The sequence below is a fragment of the Zeugodacus cucurbitae genome, chromosome 3, assembly GCF_028554725.1.
Source record: "Zeugodacus cucurbitae isolate PBARC_wt_2022May chromosome 3, idZeuCucr1.2, whole genome shotgun sequence".
Taxonomy (NCBI): Eukaryota; Metazoa; Arthropoda; class Insecta; order Diptera; family Tephritidae; genus Zeugodacus; species Zeugodacus cucurbitae.
The window spans coordinates 39157137-39184736 of record NC_071668.1 but is presented as its reverse complement, the minus strand read 5'-3'; the positions used below and the strand labels follow the sequence as shown (position 1 = coordinate 39184736).

General features: G+C 39.9%; 1 protein-coding gene across 3 annotated transcripts in view; it reads right to left on the bottom strand.

Annotated features, from left to right (window-relative positions):
- The window catches only part of LOC105220257 (FERM domain-containing protein 3), a 363284-nt gene that overhangs the window by 310416 nt on the left and 25268 nt on the right, over positions 1-27600 (bottom strand). The window contains exon 2 of one of the 3 annotated variants that reach the window (XM_054226407.1): positions 7338-7425. The exons of the other annotated variants lie outside the window; for them this stretch is intronic. The gene's annotated coding sequence lies outside the window, so the exon portion shown is untranslated. The remainder of the gene's footprint in view (positions 1-7337; positions 7426-27600) is intronic. 3 annotated transcript variants of the gene reach the window in all.

The following is a 27600-nucleotide window of genomic DNA, read 5'->3' as shown; positions in this document are numbered from 1 at the left end:
AGATGTACTTCGATTTGGTGAACTCATACCGAAATGAATGATTGATAACTTCGCAATAATAATGCAATGATCCTCGATACCAATAAATGCTTCCAAGCACAGTGCACAGTGGTTCCGCTTGTATGAAGCCACGGCCATAAATGCTTCCCGTTGGGATATCGTTATGAAATTTTCACCAAATTTTTAGAAAAATTTAATCGGCGATTTTTACACAGACAGCGATTTTTCCACACTCTAAATTTAATAATTGTAGTTTATGAGATATGCACAAAAATCATAAAGGGGCGCGACCACGCCTACTTTCCCAAAAAAATTTCCAAATATGCATATCCTTAATGGATCATTTGTACCAAATTTTGTTTTCATAACTTTATTTATGGCTTAGTTATAACACTTTACAAGGCAAATTTGACCTTAACCCAAGGATACCTACAGACTTCTAATTCTTGTTATTTAAACTTTTTTGACCAGCGGTTTTTTCAATTATATGAGATGGGGTCATATGTAGAAGTTCACGCAAGTGAGGAAAGTTTCGGATGGCAATTCACTTGAGAGTGGCCCGGAACGATTCTTTTGCATATGACTCAAGCAGCTTACGACTTCCGGTTTTCGACCAAGTATCCTCCAAGACCCCTGCAAACGTGTTAAGGATCACGATTTGAAGGCATGCACCTGGAACATCTTCTTCTTCTTCTTCTTGACTGGCGTAGGCACCGCTTACGCGGTTATAGCCGAGTCCAAAACAGCGCGCCACGTATCCCTCCTTCTGGCAGTTTGGCGCCAATTGGTTATACCAAGCGAAGCCAGGTCCCTCTCCACCTGGTCCTTCAATCGGAGTGGAGGTCTCCCTCTTCCTCGGCTTCCACCAGCGGGTACTGCATCGAATACTTTCAGAGCTGGAGCACTTTCATCCATTCGAACAACATGACCTAGCCAGCGTAGCCGCTGTTTTTTTATTCGCTGGACTATGTCTATGTCGTCAAATAACACATACAGCTCATCGTTCCATCGTCTGCGGCATTCGCCGTTGCCAATTCTTAAGGGACCATAAATCTTCCGCAAAACCTTTCTCTCGAAAACTCCTAGTGCCGTCTCATCGGATGTTGACATCGTCCACGCTTCTGCACTGTAAAGTAGGACGGGAATGATTAGAGAGGATGGAGTCATATGTAGAAGTTCACGTAAGTGAGGAAAGTTTCTGACTGTCATTCACTTGGGAGTGGCCAGGAACGATTCTTTTACATGTGGCTCAAGCAGCTCACGACTTCCGGTCTTAGACCAAGTATCCTCTGGGTAGCCAACAGACATCCGTTTGGAGGCGAGCTAAAGTGAGAAGGCGAAACCCGCTAATGCGGTTGTGGGTAGGGTTTGGAACCCACCACATACAAACACCCCCCAATGAAAAGAACAAAACAGCACCTGGAACATACGGATCGTTAATTGGAAAGGTGCCTCTGCCCAGATGGTTCAAATCCTCATACAACTAAATGCTGACATCACCGCCATTCAAGAAGTGCGATGGACGGGACAAGGACGGAAGAAGGTGGGTACTTGTGACATCTACTACAGCGGCCATAAAAGGAGCGCCAATTTGGTGTTGGTTTTGTGGTGGGAGAGAGACTCCGTCGCCGAGTCCTGGCATTCACCACTGTGGATGAAAGTCTAGCCACAATCCGCATCAAAGCGAAGTTCTTCAACATTTCGATGATTTGAGTCCACGTCCCAAGGGAAGAGAAGGACAAGGTGATCAAAGATGCTTTCTATGGGCGAGTTAAGCGCTAGGGTTTGTAAAGAAGGTGTCTTTGGCACAACAGTCGAAAAATTCAGCCCCCATGACCAAACATCGCCAAACGACCTGAGGCTGCTCGACTTCGCTAATACCAGATTTTCTGTAGTACCAGATTACATCATAAGAAAATTCATCAAGCTACGTGGCTGTCTCCTGATTGAAACACGCGTAACCAAATCGATCATGTTGTGATAGACGGAAGACATGTCTCCAGTGTTTATTCGGACCAACATCTGGCAGCTCGCCTCTGTGCAGCAAAGAACGCATCAACAAACACAAGGAAGGTTTGACGTCGAAAAGCTGCAATCGCAACAGACAGCCCAGAAATTTTCTAGTAGACTTGTACTCCTGCTGTCTGAGGGCACACATTAGCCGCTCGATATAAGGGAGCTGTAGAACGGCATCTCAAACTCACTGCATACCAATGCAGCCGAAACAATTGATCTCCAGCAACTCCCAAAAACCAGTTGGTACGATGAGAATTGTCGTTCCGCAGTGGAGAGAAAACAGACTGCCTACCACGTTGCGATCGACCGCAAAAGTTTCGGGTGGGATAGATATTGAGAGCTGAAGAGGGAAGAGGTAAGAGAGACGCACTTGCAGACGGAAAAAGAAAGAGCGAAATGCGTGAGTATGAAAAGCTTGAAAAGCTGGCCGACATAGGTAATGCTACAAAATTTTTTGAAAAGATAAGGCGATAGGGACCGAGGAGGTAATCTGGTAACGGATGTCAAGAGCATACTGGAATATGGCGCATACCGCAGACGATGGATCGATGAGCTGTGCACGTATTCATTCAGTATGCGTTCTCCGCTGAATGGAATTGTCAAAATCGGTTTCGGAAAACAAGTTATACTAAAGTGGTTATACAAAAAGTGTTCAAAAACATTGTTCACATGACTTATTAACATGCAACAACATCTCACATTCGACACCACAACACGTCACATCTCAATGCAACAAGTTACAATCCACACCACTACATACGCACGCATCATACACAGCATCTAACCGGTATTCACCACCAAAATCATTAAAAGGCTTAGATCCCAACGGGATCTGTATCATTCGATTCTATCCGTGAACCAGAACGCTCGCTACCAATCGTTACCCATGCAATTCTAAAGTAGTATCCTCGTTTATAACGTCCATTCCAATCAGGATACGGACCCTTATTTTAGTGCGAAATAAATCGAAAAGTTTAAAAATGCAAAACAATTAAAAATGTGGTGGCTGCAAGCAAAACTAGAAGAATTGACAAAAAACATACATTCACGTACATAAGAATCTAAAAAAATTAAAAATTAAAGTGCACAAAGTTGACAAACGAAAGTGCAGTGTAAGAAGCAAAATACACAAAAAGGTGGTAAAATAATGAAATCTACACAAAGTGACCTATTTACTTACCTATGTATGTATATTCTCAAAGCGGTCAAATAAGAACAAATTGTAATAAACGGGCGCGATATAACATAAAACAAAGGTCATCAACCTCAACTCTGCAAATACATAAACGGGCGCGATAAAATACAAATTACTAAAACTAACTAACTAAAAGAGACTAAAAATTACAAAAACAATAATAAGAAGGAATAAGTCTACACCAGCAAAAAACGAAGGAAGAAAACAACAATTCAATAGAGACAGCGTGAGACACCGTGGGACACACAACAAGGAACAAAACGATAGAGAGGGAACAAAAAAAAAAAGAGCATACATACATAAGTACCACCAAAACCCCTGGCGGAAAACAAAGTGAGTCCGTTCCATTACATATTAAATTATAAAAATTTAAATAGGTATGCTCATACATATGTATAATATGTTGACGGTATTTCGGTACAGTTTTAACAGTACTTCGGTACAGTGTTGAAGGTATTTCGGTACACCGTTAATTACAAAAATATCACCGAACTGTTATTAATAACCGCAAAACAGTTCGGTTATAGTTGTACCAAAATAACTGAGAAAAAAAATTACAAAGACAAGTATTAAATTTATACTTGCAATTTTCCAGCGATACCCCTTGAGCTAACAAAGCAACAAGCAGGATAGCCTATATAAAAGCAAAAGTAGAATACGCAACTTATACAACAAAAAATATATATGTATATACATATTACCAACATACATACATACATATGTGCATAATCGTACCAAAATTACATGCTCCCCTACTTAAAACTCTATCGCGAAACATATTGAATGTATGTAAATACAAACAAGTAAGGAAAATCTAAGTTCGAATGCAACCGAACACTTTATACTCTCGCAAGTTAACAGACAAATACTCATAAATGTGTCATAAAGTTTTATAGAATAACTAAAATCAGCATATAAAGTATATGAGCTGATCCATATATGCGGAATAAAGCCCACCGTATTTAAAAAAAAAAACCTATAATTAAGTCTATGGGAGTTAGGAGATGATATTTTTGAAAAACCTATAATTAGGTATATGGGAGCTAGGAGATGTTATAACCAGATTTTAATATTTTTTGGAACAGGGACACACTATTAGAAGAAAACAATTTCCTATGAATTACATTAAATTATCTCCGAGATTTACGGCTTTGAAAAGTTATAGTCCGTTTTCGACAATTTTTTCACAAGTGACGCCAGAGATGACATGCACTATTTGTGTAAAGTTTTATTCCGCTGTCTCAATTGGTTCCTTATGTATACATTATAAAGTGAAGGAATCAGATGGAATTCAAAATTGAGTTATAAGGAAAGTAGTCGTGGTTGTGAACCGATTTCGCCCATTTTATATCCGTGTTATCAGGGTGTCAAGAAAATATTATGTACCGAATTTCATTGAAATCTATCAAGTAGTTCCTGAGATATTGTTCTTGACCCATAAGTGATCGATGCCACGCCCAATTTTCATTTTGTAAAAAAATCTGAGTGCAGCTTCCTTATGCTATTATTTCTGCGAAATTTAATGTTTCTAACGTTTTTCGCTAGTTAGTTAACCCACTTTTAGTAATTTTCAACCTAACCTTTGTATGGGAGGTGGGCGTGGTTATTCTCAGATTTCAACTATTTTCATGGTGTGTGGTGGGAGAACCGACTGTAGAAAGTTTGGTTTATATAGCTTTATTGGTTTGCGATATATATGCAAATAACCGATATGGGGGCGGGGCCACGCCCACTTCCAAATTTTACGTTTATAACTTTATTTACGGCTTAGTTATGACACTTTATAGGTTTTTGGTTTTCGCCATATTGTCGGCGTGACAATGGTCCGATTTTGCCCTTTTTCGAAAGCAAAATCCTCGGGGTGCCAAGGAATACGTGTTCTAAGGTTCGTTAAGATATCTCAATTGTTATTCAAGTTATCCGTTGCACGGACAGACGGACAGACAGACATCGGGATTTCAACTCGTCTCGTCATCCTGATCGTTTAGTTTTACGACTTACAAAACATCCGTTATGTGAACAAAACTATAATGCTATCTTAGCAACTTTTGTTGCTAGAGTATAAAAAAAATAAAAGCCATTTACGCTTACGGCTTCGCAAGTTTTCGCATATACATACTATACTGTGCATACATAAATGAGGCATTCTCGGGAAAAAAAGCCACTTGAAAAAAAAGTTCTTTATTTTCTTATTTCTTATATTTTATTTTCTTATAATTAAAAAAAAATGTTCTTCATTTTTTGATATGAAATATTAATTTTAAAAACCTTTACAATACAAGTTTGAGAAATTCTGTACAAAAAAGTCAAATGGTGTTTTAAAATCTGTTCGTTAGTTTTAAAGTTATGGCGGTTCGAAATTTTTTTTACAAAAAACTTTGGCCACTTACAGTAAGGCAACCCCGCGTTACACAGACCTAACACCATATGTTTTATTTTAGGTTTTACATATACTACAAGATATATCATTGCCAAAAAAAATAAAGAACTTTTTTTTTCAAGTGGCTTTTTTTCCAGATAATGCCTCAAATTCTAAATACAAAAACTAATACCTGCCCACATACTTAGTCTGTGTCCCGAAACACACCACAAAATTAATATTTTACATAAGTCAATTATAAGCTAAAAAGGAAAAAGTAGGATCGCTTATAATTCTAAGCAAAGGCAGAAGAAACAAGCAAGGAAGGGTATAACCGAACATTTTATACTCTCGCAATTTATTTATTTAACTTTATTAATATTATATATTACACAATTTAACCCACATATCCGTCATATATATTGTATAAAGTCCATTGAAAGTTGGAAACCATAATATTAGATTAGAAGCACCGAGGTCCTCGTGTTCGATATATGGGGCCTTAAAAACCTATGTTCAGATTTCGGCGATTTTTAGAATGGGACTGCCACACTATAAACATAGTATTTGTGCAAAGTTCTGCACCGATATCTTCACTAGTGCTTACTTTATATATTGTAATGTAAACGATTCAGATCGTCGTCAAAGTTCTGGTATATAGGAAGTAGGTGTGGTTGTGAAGCGATTTGACCTATTTTCACAACATATCATTGGGATGTAAGGAAACTATTACAAACCAAGTTTCATTGAAATCGGTTGAGTAGTTCCTGAGATATGCTTTTTGACCCATAAGTGGGCCACGTCACGCCCATTTTCCATTTTGTAAAAAAATCTGAGTGCAGCTTCCATCGCCATTTCTTATGTGAAATTTAGTGTTTCTGACGTTTTTTGTTAGTGAGTTAACCCACTTTTAGTAATTTTCAACCTAACCTTTGTATGGGAGGTGGGCGTGGTTATTATCCGATTACTTTCATTTTTGGACTGTATTAAGAAGTGGCTAAAAAAACGACTGCAGAAAGTTTGGTTTATATAGCTCTATTGGTTTGCGAGATATGTAAAAAAAACATAGTAGGGGGCGGGGCCACGGCCACTTCCCCAAAAAAATTACATCCAAATATGCCCCTTCATAGTGCGATCCTTCATACCAAATTTTATTTCCATAGCTTTATTTATGGCTTAGTTATGGCACTTTATGTGTTTTCGGTTTTCGCCATTTTGTGGGCGTGGCAGTGGTCCGATTTGCTCATTTCAACCTTCCTATGGTGCCAAGAAATAAGTGTACCAAGTTTCATCAAGATATCTTAATTTTTACTCAAGTTACAGCTTGTACAGACGGACGGACGGACGGACAGACAGACATTCGGATTTGAACTCCACTCTTCACCCTGATCACTTTGGTATATATAACCCTATATAATAATTTTTTTATTTAAAAAAAGTGAACTATATAAATAAGTATAGATATATAATAATATAGATAGTCATGAGAAAAGTGTTTAGTTTATTTATAATAATTTAATTGTTGTCTATAGGTAACATCCTGTAACTAATGAACCAGGTACTTTGAAATTTTTATCACTTCATATTTGAGTTAAGACTAATATATATGTATCTGTACATAATAATATATATATCGGTAAACATTTTTAGCTCCGCCCATTTTAATTCGGGCATGAGAGGGTTAAAGAAAAAAAGAGGGCATTAGTATATTGTAGAATATGCGTATATCTTCAAATTTCTGCAGCCAACTTTAACATTTATACTTACTTAAGTCACCCACAAATACACTGGACTGGAATCAAAGGCGAGAGGGAGAACCACAACCAAAACATAATAAAGCCGCGTACAAAATCTACTACAACAAGGTAAAGAAAAGCATTATTAAAAAAATATAACAACAAATTTACTTTTATTAATATTTGAACATAAAATATATGCCTTTCACTTTAAAATCCATTTAAAATCATTAAAATTCGGGAAAGAAAGAAAATATTCGACAGATCACTTTGAATTGGCCCTTTAGTTGAGAAGTATTCGCTGCGCTTTGAAAAATAACATGTGGTCACGTCTTCGATTCTATTTTTAGAAAGTCCCGTTAGATTTTCAAGTAAAACTGTTTTGCCATATAAAAGTTTGCCCTTTTTAGAGGCAATTCGTTTATATTTTATTATCGATTTTTTTATTTCTGGCCTATGGACGGAACCACCTTGCTTGCGATGCATCCAATTTTCCATTAAGCTGAATAGAGCAGTATTTGGCATGTTCTGGAAATCGCGCGATTTCAATTCGGATCCGAAATTACAATTCGAACGATTTTGTTTTAGGTCTTCTGCAAATCATACGATTTCATTTGATTTCGAATTTCAATTCTAAACAGCTGATTTCTTTGTGACAGTTTGAAAATATTTGTATGTCGGTTAAGTAAGCATGCATTTTCAGAAATACTTAACGAAATTATACCTTTGGGGAGAGAAACGTCCATACCTATATACAATTGGCGGCAAGTCTCAGATTTTTTGCTGAATATGAATGATACCGATATTGCTATGGGTATAAGCACAATATGTAACATTTTATCCGAAGTGATTAATGTTTTAAAAAAGATTTTGTGTCCGAAGTGGATTAAGCTTCAAATGTCTGAAGTGGATTCCGGAAAAGCAAAACTTTATTTTGTATAAAAAGTTGGAATACCATGAGTGATAGGATGCATTGATGGCAGTCATGCAGCAACGGTAAAATGATTTGTAAACGAACATATATTTTTTTAACAAAAAAGAGCGATGTTTTTACGAGTGAATTTATATTTTATTTCTAATACTACGTTCGGACTGACATTGAAAACGTATTTTCATTGAAAAAATGGATTTTGGTTCGAAAACTTGTGTTTTCATCCATGCAAAACCTGTCAAACGAAATCACAGTTTTCGCTGAAAACTTCTTGAAAACTTACATTCCACTCATTATAATCGATGTCTGCTCTAGTTTCTTCTTCTTATTGACTGGCGTAGACACCGCTTACATGGTTATAGCCGAGCCGAGTCAGCTAGTACTACATCGAAAACTTTCAGAGCTGGGGCTTTTTCGTCCATTCGAACAACATGACCTAGCCAGCGTAGCCGCTGTCTTTTTATTCGCTGGACTATGTCTATGTCGTCGAATAACACATACAGCTCATCGTTCCATCGTCTGCGGTATTCGCCGTTGCCAATTCTTAAGGGACCATAAATCTTCCGCAAAACCTTTCTCTCGAAAACTCCTAGTGCCGTCTCATCGGATGTTGACATCGTCCACGCTTCTGCACCGTAAAGTAGGACGGGAATGATGAGAGACTTGTAGAGTTTGGTTTTTGTTCGTCGAGAGAGGACTTTACTTTTCAATTGCCTACTTAGTCCATAGTAGCACCTGTTGGCAAGAGTGATTCTGCGTTGGATTTCCAGGCTGACATTGTTATTGCTGTTAATGCTGGTTCCCAGGTAGACGAAATTATCTACAACTTCAAAGTTATGACTGTCAACAGTGACGTGGGAGCCAAGACGCGAATGCGCTGACTGTTTGTTTGACGACAGGAGATATTTCGTCTTGTCCTCGTTCACCACCAGACCCATACGCTTCGCTTCCTTATCCAGTCTGGAGAAAGCAGAACTAACGGCGCGGGTGTTGTTTCCAATGATATCGATATCATCGGCGTACGCCAGTAGCTGTACACTCTTATAGAAGATTGTACCTTCTCTGTTTAGCTCTGCAGCTCGTATTATTTTCTCCAGCATCAGGTTAAAGAAATCACGCGAGAGTGAGTCACCTTGTCTGAAACCTCGTCTGGTATCGAACGGCTCGGAGAGGTCCTTCCCGATCCTGACGGAGCTTTTGGTGTTGCTCAACGTCAGCTTACACAGCCGTGTTAGTTTTGTGGGGATACCAAATTCAGACATCGCGGCATAAAGGCAGCTCCTTTTCGTGCTGTTAAAGTCGACAAAGAGATGGTATGTGTCGATCCTATTTTCACGGGTCTTCTCCAAAATTTGGCGCAAGGTGAATATCTGGTCCGTTGTTGATTTTCCAGGTCTAAAGCCACACTGATAAGGTCCAATCAGTTTGTTGACGGTGGGCTTTAGTCTTTCACACAATACGCTCGACAGAACCTTATACGCGATGTTGAGGAGGCTTATCCCACGGTAATTGGCGCAAATTGTGGGGTCTCCCTTTTTGTGTATTGGGCAGAGTACACTGAGATTCCAATCGTCAGGCATGCTTTCTTCCGACCATATTCTGCAAAGAAGCTGATGCAAGCACCTTATCAGCTCTTCGCCGCCGTATTTGAATAGCTCGGCCGGTAATCCATCGGCACCCGCCGCCTTATTGTTCTTCAAGTGGGTAATTGCTATTCGAATTTCTTCACGGTCGGGCAATGGAACATCTGCTCCATCGTCGTCGATTGGGGAATCGGGTTCGCCATCTCCTGGTGTTGTACTTTCACTACCATTCAGCAGGCTGGAGAAGTGTTCCCTCCACAAACTCAGTATACTCTGGTCATCAATAACTAGATCACCTCTGGGGGTCATACAGGAGTGTGCTCCGGTCTTGAAACCTTCAGTTAGTCGCCGGATCTTTTCGTAAAATTTTCGAGCATTACCCCTGTCGGCCAGCTTGTCAAGCTCTTCATACTCACGCATTTCGGCCTCTTTCTTTTTTTGTCTGCAAATGCGTCTCGCTTCCCTCTTCAGCTCTCGGTATCTTTCCCATCCCGCTCGTGTTGCGGTCGATCGCAACATTGCGAGGTAGGCAGCCTGTTTTCTCTCCACTGCGAGACGACAATCCTCATCATACCAGCTGTTTTTTTGACTTTTCCGAAAACCAATGGTTTCGGTTGCAGCTGTACGTAAGGAGTTTGATATGCCGTCCCACAGCTCCCTTATACCGAGATGCTGATGAGTGCTCTCAGAGAGCAGGAGTGCAAGTCGTTCGGCTGTCGGTTGTGATTGCAGCTTATCGATGTCGAACCTTCCTTGTGTTTGTTGACGTGTGCGCTTTTCTACACAGAGGCGGGTGCGTATCTTAGCTGCTACAAGATAGTGGTCCGAGTCGATGTTGGGACCACGAAGCGTACGCACATCAAAAACACTGGAGACATGTCGTCCATCTATCACAACATGATCGATCTGGTTGCGAGTGATTCGAACCGGGGACAGCCAAGTAGCTTGATGGATTTTCTTATGCTGGAATCTAGTACAACAGACGACCATATTTCGGGCCCCGGCGAAGTCGATCAGCCTCAGACCGTTTGGTGATGTTTCGTCATGGAGGCTGAATTTTCCGACTGTTGTGCCAAAGACACCTTCTTTACCCACCCTAGCGTTGAAATCGCCAAGCACGATTTTGACATCGTGGCGGGGGCAGCGCTCATAGGTACGTTCTAGGCGCTCATAGAAGGTATCTTTGATCACTTCGTCCTTCTCTTCCGTCGGGGCGTGGGCGCAAATCAGCGATATGTTGAAGAACCTCGCTTTGATGCGGATTGTGGCTAGACGTTCATCCACCGGAGCGAATGCCAGGACTCGACGACGGAGTCTCTCTCCCACCACGAATCCCACACCGAATTTGCGCTCCTTTATATGGCCGCTGTAGTAGATCTCACAAGGACCCACCTTCTTCCGCCCTTGTCCCGTCCATCGCATTTCTTGGATTGCGGTGATGTCAGCCTTTACTCTTACGAGGACATCAACCAGCTGGGCAGAGGCACGTTCCCAATTAAGAGTCCGGACATTCCAGGAGCATGCCCTTATTTCGTAGTCCTTTAAACGTTTGCAGTGATCGTCATCAAAATTGGGGTCTCTCATCCGAGGCTGTTTGTTTCTTTTTCATTCGGGGGTGTTTTTATGTGGTGGGTCCCAAACCCTACGCACAACCGCATAGGCGGGTTTCGCCTTCTCGCTTTAGCTCGCCTCCAAACGGATGTCTGTTGGCTACCCAGAGGATACTTGGTCTAAGACCGGAAGTCGTGAGCTGCTTGAGCCACATGTAAAAGAATCGTTCCTGGCCACTCCCAAGTGAATGACAGCCATAAAAATATCAAAATCGTTTTGGTTTTGATCCAGCAGATTGTGCAATAACACCATAGGTACATACACGATCCATCAGCTGAAACCATGAGGCCAACATGCCTTATCATCTAAATGGGGTTATAAAACCAAACCAAATACTTTGCATCAGGTCTGGGAGGCTTCAGTTGTTATCTCGACATCAGAATGGGATAGATATGCTGATAACCGGTCACTCTTAAACCAAACTTATCAACGAAACCACAATAAAGAAGACATTTAGCATGAAAAATAGAGCCAAAGTGGGGGCAGGAATATTTTGCGCACTCTCAGATACTTCCCTCTAGCTCAAGAGCAAAGGATTTATTGTGAAATTGAAGTTAAATTACACTGTCCAACAAATGAAAACTTTTTGAATGGAACAGAATAGCGACCCCAAAGGGTAGGTTGAGTAGATCATTTTTTAGAACAAACTTATGGTCCAGCACGTCTGAGTTTTTTTTTACAGTGGGTCAAAGTTTTCATTTTTTGGTCGAAGGGAGCATTATACTATATGAAAAAAATGTTGTAAGTAAATGTCTGAGAGAATTCTTATGGCCAGAGTTGTATTGTGGAATTGTATGAGGATTATTTTTGCGGAAGATCTTAACCCTCTAACTAGTTTCTTAATGGGTCAATTTGACCCTTTTGTCGAGAAAATCAAAATATATCCTTTAAAAAAGGACATTTAAGGATTAAAATATTCTACGAAAATGTTTGGCGGAAAATTTCAGTGGGGGTCACCAAAGGCACCATTATTGTAAATAAAGCTCTTTACGATTAATTGGCAAAATTACACGCCAACATATACAAAGTAGGTGAAAACGTCGTCAAGTTCGGCCGGGTCAAACACTGAGTTCTCGCGTCTAGTCAGCTGTGACTTACAAATCGGGTGTGATAAAATTAAGCAAAATTGACTTACTAAGCAGTACATATCGGGTGTGATTTTTACTAAAATTAATATAAAACAAGTAAGGAAGGGTGTAACCGAACATTTTATACTCTCGCAATTTATTGATTTAACTTTATTTATATTAAATAATGGGATGGGGGATGGGGTCATATGTAGAAGTTCACGCAAGTGAGGAAAGTTTCTGATTGCCATTCACTTGGGAGTGGCCAGGAACGATTCTTTTGCATATGACTCAAGCAGCTCACGACTTCCGGTTTTAGACCAAGTATCCCCTGGGTAGCTAACAGACATCCGTTTGGAGGCGAGCTAAAGTGAGAAGGCGAAGCCCGCTTGTGCGGTTGTGCGTAGGGCTTGGGACCCACCACATAAAAAAATCTCCCCAATGAAAACAAACACCGAGCCTCGGATGAGAAACCCCCCTTTTGATGACGACCCCTGCAAACGTACTAAGGATCATGATTTGAGGGCATGCACCTGGAATGTCGGGACTCTTAATTGGGAAGGTGGCTCTGCCCAGCTGGTTGATGTCCTCATACGACTCAAGGCTGACATCACCGCCATCCAAGAAGTGCGATGGACGGGACAAGGACGGAAGAAGGTGGGTCCTTGTGACATCTACTACAGCGGCCATATAAAGGAGCGCAAATTCGGTGTTGGATTTGTGGTGGGAGAGAGACTACGTCGCCGAGTCCTGGCATTCACCCCGGTGGATGAACGTCTTGCCACAATCCGCATCAAAGCGAGGTTCTTCAACATATCGCTGATTTGCGCCCACGCCCCAACGGAAGAGAAGGACGATGTGACCAAGGATGCTTTCTATGAGCGCCTAGAACGCACCTATGAGCGCTGCCCCCGCCACGATGTCAAAATCGTGCTTGGCGATTTTAACGCCAGGATGGGTAAAGAAGGTGTCTTTGGCACAACAGTCGGAAAATTCAGCCTCCATGACGAAACATCGCCAAACGGCCTGAGGCTGATCGACTTCGCTGGTGCCCGAAATATGGTTGTCTGTGGTACCAGATTCCAGCATAAAAAAAATTCATCAAGCAACGTGGCTGTCCCCTGATCGAAACACGCGCAATCAAATCGATCACGTTGTGATAGTAGCAGCAAAGATACGCACTCGCCTCTGTGCAGCAAAGAACGCCCGTCAACAAACACAAGGAAGGTTCGACGTCGAAAAGCTGCAATCACAACCGACAGCCGAACGATTTTCTACTCGACTTGCACTCCTGCTCTCTGAGAGCACTCATCAGCATCTCGATATAAGGGAGCTGTGGAACGGCATCTCAAACTCATTGCATACCGCTGCAGCCGAAACAATTGGTCTCCGGCAACGCCAAAAAACCAGTTGGTACGATGACAATTGTCGTTCCGCAGTGGAGAGAAAACAGACTGCCTACCTCGCAACGTTGCGATCGACCACAACACGTTCGGGGTGGGATAGATATCGAGAACTGAAGAGGGAAGCGAGACGCATTTGCAGACGTAAAAAGAAAGAGGCCGAAATGCGTGAGTATGAAAAGCTTGAAAAGCTGACCGACATGGGTAATGCTCGAAAATTTTATGAAAAGATGAGGCGATTAACAGAAGGTTTCAAGACCGGAGCATTATCATGTAGGGACCGAGAAGGTAATCTGGTAACGGATGTCCAGAGCACACTGGGATTATGGAGGGAACACTTCTCCGACCTGTTCAATGGCAGTGAAAGTACAACACCAGGAGATGGCGAACCCGATTCCCCAATCGATGACGATGGAATAGATGTTCCATTACCCGACCATGAAGAAATTCGAATAGCAATTACCCGCTTGAAGAACAACAAAGCGGCGGGGGCCGATGGATTACCGGCCGAGCTGTTCAAATACGGCGGCGAAGAACTGATAAGGTGCATGCATCAGCTTCTTTGTAGAATATGGTCGGAAGAAAGCATGCCTGACGATTGGAATCTTAGTGTGCTCTGCCCAATCCATAAGAAGGGAGACCCCACAATCTGCGCCAACTACCGTGGTATAAGTCTCCTCAATATCGCATATAAGGTTTCGTCGAGCGTATTGTGTGAAAGACTAAAGCCCACCGTCAACGAACTGATTGGACCTTATCAGTGTGGCTTTAGACCTGGAAAATCCACAATGGACCAGATATTCACCATGCGCCAAATCTTGGAAAAGACCCGAGAGAGAAGAATCGATACTCACCATCTTTTTATCGATTTTAAAGCTGCCTTCGATAGCACGAAAAGGAGCTGCCTTTATGCCGCGATGTCTGAATTTGGTATCCCTGCAAAACTAATACGGCTATGTAAGCTGACGTTGAGCAACACCAAAAGCTCCGTCAGGATCGGGAAGGACCTCTCCGAGCCGTTCGATACCAAACGAGGCTTCAGACAAGGTGACTCACTATCGTGCGACTTCTTCAATCTATTGCTGGAAAAAATAATACGAGCTGCAGAACTAAATAGAGAGGGTACAATCTTCTACAAGAGTGTACAGCTCCTGGCGTATGCCGATGATATTGATATCATCGGAAGCAACAACCGCGCCGTTTGTTCTGCGTTTTCCAGACTAGATAAAGAAGCGAAGCGTATGGGTCTGGTGGTGAATGAGGACAAGACGAAATATCTCCTGTCATCAAACAAACAGTCAGCGCACTCGCGTCTTGGCTCCCACGTCACTGTTGACAGTCATAACTTTGAAGTTGTAGATAATTTCGTTTATCTGGGAACCATCGTTAACAACATCAACAATGTCAGCCTTGAAATCCAGCGCAGAATCACTCTTGCCAACAGGTGCTACTTTGGACTGAGTAGGCAATTGCAAAGTAAAGTCCTATCTCGGCGAACAAAAATCAAACTCTACAAGTCTCTCAGTATTCCCGTCCTGATGTAAGGCGCCGAAGCGTGGACGATGACAACATCCGATGAGACGACTCTTGGGGTTTTCGAGAAAGGTTTTGCGCAAGATTTATGGTCCTCTAAACATTGGCAACGGCGAATACCGCAGACGATGGAACGATGAGCTGTACGATTTATACGACGACATTGACATAGTTCAGCGAATAAAAAGACAGCGGCTACGCTGGCTAGGTCATGTTGTACGGATGGAAGAAAACACTCCAGCTCTGAAAGTATTCGATGCAGTACCCGCTGGAGGAAGCCGCGGAAGAGGACGACCTCCACTCCGGTGGAAAGACCAAGTGCAAAGTGACCTGGCTTCACTTGGTGTTTCCAGTTGGCGCCAAAAAGCAAAAAGGAGGAATGAGTGGCGCGCTCTGGTGGATTCGGCTATAATCGCTTAAAGCGGTTCCTACGCCAAATATATATATATATATATATATTAAATAATACACAATTTGACCCACATATTCGTCATATATATTGTATAAAGTCCATTGAAAGTTGGAAACCATAATATTAGGTTAAAAGCACCGCCTCAAAAACCTATGTTCCGATTTCGGCGATTTTTAGAATGGGGCTGCCACACTATTAACATAATATTTGTGCAATGTGCTGCACCGATATTTTCACTAGTACTTACTTTATATATTGTAAAGTAAACGATTCAGATTGTCTTCAAAGTTCTGGTATATAGGAAGTAGGCGTGGTTGTGAAGCGATTTGGCCTATTTTCACAATATATCATTGGGATGTAAGGAAACTATTACAAACCAAGTTTCATTGAAAGCGGTCGAGTAGTTCCTGAGATATGCTTTTTGACCCATAAGTGGGCGATGACACGCCCATTTTCCATTTTGTAAAAAAATCTGAGTGCAGCTTTCATCTGCCATTTCTTATGTAAAATTTAGTGTTTCTGACGTTTTTCGTTAATGAGTTAACCCACTTTTAGTAATTTTCAACCTAACTTTTGTATGGGAGGTGGGCGTGGTTATGATCCGATTTCTTTCATTTTTGGACTACATTAGGAAGTGGCTAAAAAAAACGACTGCAGAAAGTTTGGTTTATATAGCTTTATTGGTTTGCGAGATATGTACAAAAAACTTACTAAAGGGTGGGGCCACGCCCACTTCCCCAAAAAAATTACATCCAAATATGCCCCTTCATAGTGCGATCCTTCATACAAAATTTTATTTCCATAGCTTTATTTATGGCTTAGTAATGGCACTTTATGTGTTTTCGGTTTTCGCCATTTTGTGGGCGTGGCAGTGGTCCGATTTTGCTCAGTTTCGAAAGCAACCTTCCTATGGTGCCAAGATTCATCAAGATATCTTAATTTTTACTCAAGTCAAATTTTCACAGACGGACGGACGGACGGACAGACAGACATTCGGATTTGAATTCCACTCGTCACCCTGATCACTTTGGTATATATAACCCTATATCTAACTCGTTTAGTTTTGGGTGTTACAAACAACCGTTATGTGAACAAAACTATAATACTCTCTTTAGCAACATTTGTTGCGAGAGTATAACAAGTAAGGAAGGGCTAAGTTCGGGTGTAACCGAACATTTTATACTCTCGCAATTTATTTATTTAACTTTATTTATATTATATAATACACAATTTGACCCACATATTTGTCATATATATTGTATAAAGGCCATTGTAAGTTGGAAACCATAATATTAGGTTAGAAGCACCGAGGTCCTCGTGTTCGATATATGGGGCCTTAAAAACCTATGGTCCGATTTCGGCGATTTTCAGAATGGGGCTGCCACACTATTAACATAGCATTTGTGCAAAGTTCTGCACCGATATCTTCACTATAACTTACTTTATAATTGTAAAGTAAACGATTCAAATTGTCTTCAAAGTTCTGGTATATAGGAAGTAGGCGTGGTTGTGAAGCGATTTGGCCTATTTTCACAACATATCATTGGGATGTAAGGAAGCTATTACAAACCAAGTTTCATTGAAATCGGTCGAGTAGTTCCTGAGGTATGGTTTTTGACCCATAAGTGGGCGACGCCACGCCCATTTTGCATTTTGTAAAAAAATCTGAGTGCAGCTTTCATCTGCCATTTCTTATGTGAAATTTAGTGTTTCTGACGTTTTTCGTTAGTGAGTTAGCCCACTTTTAGTAATTTTCAACCTAACCTTTGTATGGGAGGGGGGCGTAGTTACTATCCGATTTCTGTCATTTTTGGACTGTATAAGGAAATGGCTAAAAAAGACGACTGCAGAAAGTTTGGTTTATATAGCTCTATTGGTTTGCGAGATATGTACAAAAAACTTTGTAAGGGGCGGGGCCACGCCCACTTCCCCAAAGAAATTACATAGAAATATGCCCCTTGATAGTGCGATCCTTCATACCAAATTTCATTTCCATAGCTTTATTTGTGGCTTAGTTATGGTACTTTATGTGTTTTCGGTTTTCGCCATTTCGTGGGCGTGGCAGTGGTCCGATTTTTCGAAAGCAACCTTTCTATGGTGCCACTCTTCAACCTGATCACTTTGGTATATATAACCCTATATCTAACTCGTTTAGTTTTGGGTGTTACAAACAACCGTTATGTGAACAAAACTATAATACTCTCTTTAGCAACATTTGTTGCGAGAGTATAAAAAGAACAATTAAAGCTTAAATAAGCATGGCGGGTTCTGTTTGCAAATTAAGAGTTTGGTTTTGTTTTATTTGTGGACATTTTACGCACCTTCAAAGCAGAAGAAAGATATTCCCTACAATTGAAGAACCATATTTTCTTTTCTTTGGAATACGATTTTTATGTGAAGCTTGGATACCAAAAACTGTATGTACTACTTGCGAAAGTGATCTTTTGCCCTGGTACAAAGGCGGTACTAAGTTTTACTGTGCAATGGAAATCAGCATCCATCAATACCGGTTGCGTATTCCACAAAAAAGGAGGAAACATACGCAAATATTTCAAATCTCTTAAATAAAATTGAATACTATAAATATAAATGGGAAGTATGCGCAGACTTCAAAATGATTGCAATATTGACTGGAATGCAAACAGGATACACAAAATATATGTGCTTTCCTTGTAAATCGGATTCACGTGCTACCAGCAGCCACTATCATATTAAATATTTCGAAAACGTAAAGAAAATATTATTGGTGACTTAAATGTAATCCATGAATCTCTTGTCCCAAAAGATAAGGTCATACTTCCACCGCTGCTTATTAAGTTGGGCGTGGTGAAAAATTTTATTAAAAGTTTAAATACATAAGGATATGCTTTCAAACGCATTCAAACAATTTTCCAGATTATCTGCAGCAAAATTAAAAGAAGGTAAAATACGGTTTTAAGAAATAATTTATTTCATTTAATGTAAACTACCTTTTCTAGGAATGCTCGTTGGACCCGATATAAGAAAATTATTACAAGATGAAGAATTTTATGGTCATCTGTCGGATATGCAAAAGACAGCATTTGACTTTATGCAGCTTGTTATTCTGAATTCCTTGGAAACTCAAAAGCACAAAACTATGCAGAAAATATTGAAAGCATGCTAATCGGTTTTAACAATATTGGCGTTAAGATGTCACTAAAGCTGCATTTTTTGCACTCTCATCTAAATTTGTTTAAGGAAAACCTTGGAGCGGTTTCAGATGAACACGGTGAAAGGCTTCATCAGGATATAAAGGTATTGGAAGAAAGATTCAAAGGGAAATCCCAAACTGTAATGCTTGCTGAATACGTATGGGGCTTGTACAGAAACCTTGACACATCGAAACATTCACGTCAAGCTAAATACAGGAAAGCATATTTAGTTTAATCTTTAATCCATTGTCCTACTACTGCTGAAGCAAAAAAAAAAATATGTACATACTATAATAAACCACTATTAAAAAAAATTATAATTTTTTTATCAATCGTAAAGAGCTTTATTTACAACAATGGTGTCTTTGGTGACCCCCACTGAAATTTTCCGCCAAACATTTTCGTAGAATATTTTAATCCTTAAATGTCCTTTTTTAAAGGATATTTTTTGATTTTCTCGAAAAAAAGGTCAAATTGACCCATAAAGGAACCAGTTAGAGGGTTAAGATCTTCCACAAAAATAATCCTCATACAATTCCACAATACAACTCTCGTAAAAAACGTTTTAATTTGGAGGGACCTTTGGCTTTCAATACTATTTTCAAGTGAGTTTAAGCCGGCATCATAAGTGGGTAATGGTACGGGATGCCATTACGTTTTATAGAACAATTGATTTTATTTTTATTGATCAGAAAATGAACTGTGCTTCAAAACAACATTAAAGTAAGTTTTTCTATTGTTATACTCGTAAGATCTCTGCAGATCTCCCCAATGGATTTTTCAACAACATAAGGCCCCGATTCACAACTTTCGATTAGTTAAGTCATTTATTTCGAGTCAAAACGCTAATATCATGACTTGCTATCATATTCTCCGAATCTTAACGTAATTGAAAATGTTTGAAGTTGACCTTCATGGAAAGTTTGTGAAGAAGGAAAGCAATACGAAAATAAAGAAATATTAATTATAGCAATAACACTTGCTTGAAAATACGCTAAATTACATAGAGTCTCTATATCATTCAAGGACGAAACAAAGGAAGCAGTACACTTTACTAAAAATATTTTTCATTTTATCCTAATAAGTTTAATAATGACACTGACTAAATACAAAAGTGTAAATAAGCTCTTTTTTCGAAAAATTAATTACAGTAGTTTTCCGAAATAACGAACACATTAATTGTCAGGCCTGTTCGCTATATCGAATTTTTCGTTAATTCGAGTACTCACTTAGAGGTATTTTTATCAATAAAAATGAGTTATATATCCGTAAACCACAGTTTAATAAATTGTTTTATTAATTATTTGTTAAAAAATGAAAAATCATAACAAAAAAATTCAAATCCATTACACACATTAATTGTCAGGCCTGTTCGCTATATCGAATTTTTCGTTAATTCGAGTACTCACTAAGAGGTATTTTTATCAATAAAAATGAGTTATATATCCGTAAACCACAGTTTAATAAATTGTTTTATTAATTATTTGTTAAAAAATTAAAAATCATAACAAAAAAATTCAAATCCAATAAATTCTTCCAAAATGGACCAATTCTGACACTCATACTTCTATTTGGAGCTGATCAATAATTTTAAGCTTTTTTATAAAATTCAACATTTTTTCAATTTGCACATTTCTTTTGAATTTCTTCCAGATTTATTTTTAATTCTGGTTCGATGTTGTTTAATTTTTTCCTCTTTCCTTGACTTCTTCATATTGTTCGTTAAACTGAGTACTTACAAATTCTCGATGTTCGTTATTTACGGTACTCAATGTAACAAATTTGCTTGTTCGTTATAAGCGGTTTTCGTTAAAACGAATATTCGTTATTTCGGAAAACTACTGTATTTCAAGTGCGTTTATTCTAGGACTAAAAAATTTTTTTAAAACACAATCTCGTTAATTTTTTTAAATCTTTTGAATATTATCCCAAAAAAAGGATTGAATAACCAAGGGTTTTGCATATCAACGTTTATTTAATTGAATCCAAAATAAAAGCTAAAATACTACTGTAAGTACGGATGAGTTCGGGGTGGGACAGATATCGAGAACTGAAGAGTGAAGCGAGACGCATTTGCAGACGTAAAAAGAATGAGGCCGAAATGCGTGAGTACAAAAACCTTGAAAAGCTGACCGACATGGGTAATGGTCGAAAATTTTATGAAAAGATCAGGCGATTTACAGAAGGTTTCAAGACCGGAGCATTATCATGTAGGGACCGAGGAGGTAATCTGGTAACGGATGTCCAGAGCATACTGCGATTATGGAGAGAACACTTCTCCGACCTGCTGAATGGCAGTGAAAGTACAACACCAGGAGATGGCGAACCCGATTCCCCAATCGATGACGATGGAATAGATATTCCATTACCCGTCCATGAAGAAATTCGAATAGCAATTACCCGCTTGAAGAACAACAAAGCGGCGGGGGCCGATGGACTACCAGCCGAGCTACTCAAATACGGCGGCGAAGAACTGATAAGGTGCATGCATCAGCTTCTTTGTAGAATATGGTCGGAAAAAAACATGCCCGACGATTGGAATCTCAGTGTGCTCTGCCCAATCCATAAAAAGGGAGACCCCACAATCTGCGCAAATTACCGTGGTATAAGTCTCCTCAATATCGCATATAAGGTCTTGTCGAGCGTATTGTGTGAAAGTCTAAAGCCCACCGTCAACGAACTGATTGCACCAGATATTCACCATGCGCCAAATCTTGGAAAAGACCCGAGAGAAAAGAATCGATACTCACCATCTTTTCATCGATTTTAAAGCTGCCATCGATAGCACGAAAAGGAGCTGCCTTTATGCCGCGATGTCAGAATTTGGTATCCCAGCAAAACTAATACGGCTATGTAAACTGACGTTGAGCAACCCCATAAGCTACGTCAGGATCGGGAAGGACCTCTCCGAGCCGTTCGATACCAAACGAGGCTTCAGACAGGGTGACTCACTGTCGTGCGACTTCTTCAATCTATTACTGGAAAAAATAATACGAGCTGCAGAGCTAAATAGAGAAGATACAATCTTCTACAAAAGTGTACAGCTGCTGGCGTATGCCGATGATATTGATATCATCGGAAGCAACAACCGCGCCGTTTGTTCTTCTTTTTCCAGACTAGACTAGACTCACTGTTGACAGTCAAAACTTTGAAGTAGTAGATAGTTTCGTCTACTTGGGAACCAGCGTAAACAACACCAACAATGTCAGCCTTGAAATCCAACGCAGAATCACTCTTGCCAACAGGTGTTACTTTGGACTGAGTAGGCAATTGAACAGTAAAGTCCTCTCTCGACGAACATAAATCAAACTCTACAAATCACTCATTATTCCCGTCCTGATGTATGGCGCCGAAGCGTGGACGATGACAACATCCGATGAGACGACTCTTGGGGTTTTCGAGAGAAAGGTTTTGCTTAAGAATTATGGTCCTCTGAGCATTGGCAACGGCGAATACCGCAGACGATGGAACGATGAGCTGTACGATTTATACGACGACATTGACATAGTTCAGCGAATAAAAAGACAGCGGCTATGCTGGCTAGGACATGTGGTACGAATGGATGAAAACACTCCAGCTCTGAAAGTGTTCGATGCAGTACCCGCTGGAGGAAGCCGCGGAAGAGGACGACCTCCACTCCGGTGGAAAGACCAAGTGCAAAGTGACCTGGCTTCACTTGGTGTTTCCAGTTGGCGCCAAAAAGCAAAAAGGAGGAACGAGTGGCGCGCTCTGGTGGATTCGGCTATAATCGCTTAAGCGGTTTCTATGCCAAATATATATATGTATATATAAGTACGGATGCGTCTAGCCCATTGACGAGGTGTGTATTTTATTTTGAAGTTACGAGCCTATATCTTTTCATATAAAGCAAATAAGAAAAGGTATATGATTCATTCTCACATTTTTTGCTCAAAATAGACCGATCTTTAAAACAAAGCTTAAAGAAGTTTCTGCGATGTCTAAATGAAGAGATATATGCTCGTAACTTAAAAATAAAATATGTACGTATGTACCTAATATTCAAGTGAATCGACGTGTATGTAGTACGTACGCTAAAATTTGTTTTGCAGAATAAAGTTACATTTATTTCATACATTACTGGTATACTTTATTCATTAACGACTTAATTAATTATGATTAAAAAGTTAGTAATTTTTCGTTCATCGTTCGGAAAATTGCGAATATTTTTTTAGTTGTGACTTAAATGTTACAGGCATTTAAGCGAATGAGGCAGTTAAGGAGGGAATTTATATGTATGTAAATTTAGAGGAATAACAATGATGCTGCTAACTAGAGGCACTGCTGTGAAACTATGAAAACACAAATTATGAGTGTTTGAACTAATAAGAATTTGATTTATATAAAAATACGTAATATACGGGCATACATATTACAGAGACACACTAAGGGTTTCCAACTTTCAATAGACTTTATACCATATAAATGACGAATGTGTGGGTCAATCATTATTGGTTCGAACCCGAACTTAACCCTTCCTTACTTGTTAGCAGTGCTGTTGTGCGCAATACATTAAACTAAACAGTTAAAAATAAATTTTGAAAACTAAAAAACACGCTAAACACATTAAACTAAAAAATTAAAAATAATTCTCAGTACCGACACTAAATCACGAGATTTAGGCTATTGAGTAGTTTAACCCACTATGTTTAACCCTTTTGACCCCGATGTTGCCTGTAAGCAACTTCACGAGTTCACAACACACACAGCTTCACAACTGTGTTTAATTTTTTTGCTTGAGCTGAAGAGGGAAGCCAGACGCATTTTCAGACAAAACAAGTAAGGAAAGGCTAAGTTCGGGTGCAACCGAACATTTTATACTCTCGCAATTTATTGAAGAAATTTTATTAAGATAACATACAAATTAATCCATCAATCGTCATATATAGTATATGAGGGCTGAGATATTTCTTGAACCGATTTCATTCATTTTCATCAGCAAGGTACACTATATCCAAGACGATACGCTCACTTAATTTTGCTAAGATAGCTCACATATTAACCAATACATATATGCGGAATAAAGCTCACCGTATTTTTGAAAAACCTATAATTAGGTATATGGGAGCCAGGAGAAGATACTTTTGAAAAACCTACAATGAGGTATATGGAAATGTTATGACCCGATTTTAATAATTTTTGGAACAGAGACACACTATTAGAAGAAGACAATTTCCTCTGAATTAAATTGAGATATCTGAGAGATTTACCCATATTTTCGGTTAAAATTTATCCTTAGGCGCTGAGTTCAACATGTTCGATATCTGGGGCCTTGAAAAGTTATGGTCCGTTTTCGACAATTTTTTCACAAGTGAAGCCAGAGATGATTATGCACTAATTGTGTAAAGTTTTATTCCGTTATCTTCATTGGTTCCTTATGTTTATCTTATAAAGTGAAGGAATAAGATGGATTTCAAAATTGAGTTATAAGGAAAGTAGTAGTAGTTGTGAACCGATTTCGCCCATTTTTTGTCCGTGTTATCAGGGTGTCAAGAAAATATTATATACCGAATTTCATTCGAATCGGTCGAGTAGTTCCTGAAATATGGTTTTTGACACACAAGTGGGCGATCCACGCCCATTTTCCATTTTGTAAAATAATCTAAGTACAGCTCCCTTCTGCTATTTCTTCTGCAAAATTTAGCGTTTCTGACGTATCTCGTTAGTTAGTTAACCCACTTTTAGTAATTTTCAACCTAACCTTTGTATGGGAGGTGGGTGTGGTTATTATCCGATTTCAACTATTTTTATGGTGTGTGGTGGGGTAGGTAAGAGACCCGACTGCAGAAAGTTTGGTTTATATAGCTTTATTAGTTTGCGAGTTAAGTACAAATAACCGATTTGTGGGCGAAGCCACGCCCCCTTCCCCAAAAAAAAATACATCCAAATCTGCCCGCTCTTAGTGCGATCCTTTATCCCAAATTTTACTTTTATATCTTCATTTATGGCTTAGTTATGACACTTTATGTGTTTTTGGTTTTTGCCATTTTGCGGGCGTGGCAATGGTCCGATTCTGCCCATTTTCGAACTTGATCTTCTTATGGTGCCAAGGAATATTTGTGCCAAGTTTCGTCAAGATATCTAAATTTTTACTCAAGTTACAGCTTGCACAGACGGACAGACGGACGGACGGACTGACATCCGGATTTCAAATCTACTCGTCATCCTGATCACTTTGGTATATATGACTCTATATCTAGCTCTTTTAGTTTTAGGTGTTACAAACAACCGTTATGTGAACAAAACTATAATACTCTCGTAGCAACTTTTGTTGCGAGAGTATAAAAAGAAAGAGGCCGAAATGCGTGAGTATGAAGAGCTTGACAAGCTGGCCGACAGGGGTAATGCTCGAAAATTTTACGAAAACACTAACTGAAGGTTTCAAGACCGGAGCACACTCCTGTAGGACCCCCAGAGATGATCTAGTTGTTGATGACCAGAGTATACTGTATTTGTGGAGGGAACACTTCTCCAGCCTGCTGAATAGCAGTGAAAGTACAACACCAGGAGATGGCGAACCCGATTCCCCAATCGACAACGATGGAACAGATGTTCCATTGCCTGACCGTGAAGGAATTAGAATAGCAATTTCCCGCTTGAGGAACAACAAGGCGGCGGGGTCCGATGGATTGCCAGCCGAGCTATTCAAATATGGCGGCGAAGAGCTGATAAGGTGCATGCATCAGCTTCATTGCGGAATATGGTCGGAAGGAAGCACGCCCGGCTGCGATGTCTGATTTGGTATCCCCGCAAAACTAATACGGCTTTGTAAGCTGACGTTGAGCAACACCAAAAGCTACGTCAGGTTCGGGAAGGACCTCTCCGAGCCGTTCGATACCAAACGAGGTTTCAGACAAGGTGACTCGTTATCGTGTGACTTCTTTAACCTGATGCGGGAAAAAATAGTTCGAGCCGCAGAGCTAAACAGAGAAGGTACAATTTTTTATAAGAGTGTACAGCTACTGGCGTACGCCGATGATATCGATATCATTGGAAACAACACCCGCGCCGTTAGTTCTGCTTTTTCCCGCCTGGATAAGGAAGCGAAGCGAATGGATCTGGTGGTGAACGAAGACAAGACGAAATATCTCCTGTCATCAAACAAACAGTCAGCGCATTCGCGTCTTGCCTCCCACATCACTGTTGGCAGTCATAACTTTGAAGTTGTAGATAATTTCGTATACCTAGGAACCAGCATCAACCCCGATAATAATGCCAGCCTTGAAGTCCAACACAGAATCACTCTTGCCAACAGGTGCTACTATGGACTGAGTAGGCAATTGAAAAGTAAAGTCCTCTCTCGACGAACAAAAACTAAACTCTACAAGTCCCTCATCATTCCCGTCTTACTTTATGGTGCAGAAGCGTGGACGGTGTCAACATCCGATGAGACGGCACTAGGAGTTTTCGAGAGAAAGGTTTTGCGGAAGATTTATGGTCCCTTAAACATTGGCAACGGCGAATACCGCAAAATATGAAATGATGAGCTGTGTGTTATTCGACGACATAGACATAGTCCAGCGAATAAAAAGACAGCGGCTAGGCTGGCAAGGTCATGTTGTTCGAATGGACGAAAATGCCCCAGCTCTGAAAGTTTTCGATGTAGTACCCGCTCGTGGAAGCCGAGGAAGAGGGAGACCTCCACTCCGATGGAAGGACCAGGTGGAGACGGACCTGGCTTCGCTTCGTATAACCAATTGGCGCCAAACTGCCAAAAGGAGAGATGCGTGGCGCGCTGTTATGGACTCGGCTATAACCGCGTAAGCTGTGTCTACGCCAGTCAAGAAGAAGAAGAAGATTTTTGTGGCTACTTATAGGTTAATATATTGAGATTGAATATCAAAACAGTTACTGATATTCTTTGCCGTTATTCTCATATTTTTATTCTTAACATAGTGCTTCAACGTGGTTTAAGATTTGTGAACGGAAATTTGGAAACGTCTGTTAGAATCAATCATGAATCAAAGCAATTTTTCTCGCCTTTAAAAGTACGGTATTGAACTTAAATACACCCACGAGCAAATAAGGCGTATATTAGAATTCTGCTTTATTTCGGTGTTCTAAAATTGCCTTTATTAAAAATGGTTTGATCTTAACACCTGAATCTTACTGTAATTTTGAACTTTTTACAAGAAATAGATTAGAAAAGCTAAGGAGTGCCTGTTGAATTGAAAAAAGTGGAAGAATATTTTGTGACAATAAATGTGAAATCAATCACAATTTAATATGTATGTGTGCGTTGCTTATCGTCTTGTATGGAATTTGAACCAATTGGAAGTTGCAGTTGTTGGAGGGCACAGAAAAAAAGGATTTAGAGATTCCTAATCTTGCTGCTACAACAGCTATAAGTAAATCTTTCAAACATTCTGATGGAATCATATAAAGTAAACCACTGCTCAAAGAAGTGGTATATGAGACAATTGTATCATTGTTTTGTCACATTTGTATTACTGCTGTACACATGATTGATAGGATCTCAGCAAGTAGTCTACAAGTTTATTCCTATACTTGCTAATGCGAAACGGTATAAACAAAACGGGCGCTGGGTTAGGTTGGACTTTGT